The sequence below is a fragment of the Pteropus vampyrus genome, unplaced genomic scaffold (assembly GCF_000151845.1).
Source record: "Pteropus vampyrus isolate Shadow unplaced genomic scaffold, Pvam_2.0 Scaffold274, whole genome shotgun sequence".
In the NCBI taxonomy this organism is placed as follows: Eukaryota; Metazoa; Chordata; class Mammalia; order Chiroptera; family Pteropodidae; genus Pteropus; species Pteropus vampyrus.
In genome coordinates, this window is record NW_011889055.1 from 112,314 (window position 1) to 113,256 (window position 943).

The 943-nt window shown below is 68.7% G+C and overlaps 1 long non-coding RNA gene across 1 annotated transcript in view; it reads left to right on the forward strand.

Moving 5' to 3' along the window:
* LOC111729667 overlaps positions 1-943 on the forward strand; it is a 20,950-nt gene that overhangs the window by 17,114 nt on the left and 2,893 nt on the right. Inside the window, exon 2 of the long non-coding RNA XR_002776321.1 lies at positions 627-751. This is a non-coding gene — a long non-coding RNA (uncharacterized LOC111729667). The remainder of the gene's footprint in view (positions 1-626; positions 752-943) is intronic.

The following is a 943-nucleotide window of genomic DNA, read 5'->3' on the forward strand; positions in this document are numbered from 1 at the left end:
TTCAGACAGAAATGAGAACAGGCGAGCTGGGGCTCCCTCCTCGGCGGCGGCGCCCCGGCGGACGGCACGTCGAGCAGAAGCGAGACTCGGGAGCGTGTCTTCTTCGTGGCTCTGTGTACATAGAACAAAAGCAGACAGCACTGATCTGTGCCACACGCCTCCGGTGGCGCGGCCCGCGGGGCGGAGGGGCGGCCGACGCCGTGATGCCGTTTCTTCGCCCAGGGCCGGGGACAGCCAGGGGCTCTGCGAGAGAGCCGGTCACGCCGCACACGTGTACGGTGAGGACGGGAGTGGCCGAGGTGACGGCGACCTCCTCGCTGTCTGACTGGGCTTCCCTGCCTCACGCTGTCTCCTCCCGCTTTCTAGTCCGTAAGAGGCCGCCGCAGTCCCGGGCGCACGTTGGGCCTGACCCCCGGCCTGCGGATCGCCGGCCCCCGGGTCACGACAGTGGCGAGGCCGCCCCCGGGGTCTCTGTCACGCCCTCGCTTTCCAGAGCGGACGAGAAAGGGACGAAGCTCCCGGGCGTCGCGTGCAGGTGTGTGTCTCGCAGGTCGACACCTGCTCGGGAGGCGGGGAGAGTGGACAGTGGAGAGTCACTAATGCGATGCGACCCCTCCGTTTCCCAGGTGTGACCGCGGAGGCCCAGGGAGGCCATGTGACCTGCAGAAGCCATGCAGCTGGTGGCAGAGCCCGGCTCAGGAGCCCGGTGTCCCGGCGTACGTGACGTGCCGCCACCCAGGGAATGGAACAGGTAGCGTCACCCACGAGGGGCGGGCGCCGCGCGTTGGGCCCAGAGCCGCCCGGCCTTTCCGCGGAGGAAGCGGGGGCAGCGCCAGCTCGCGGTTCTCACAGTTAACGACTTAGGGATGACGTCGACGCTGGGCAGGAGATTGGGGACAGGCTGGAACTGAGCCCTGACGATCCCACGACGAGACCCGCAGCC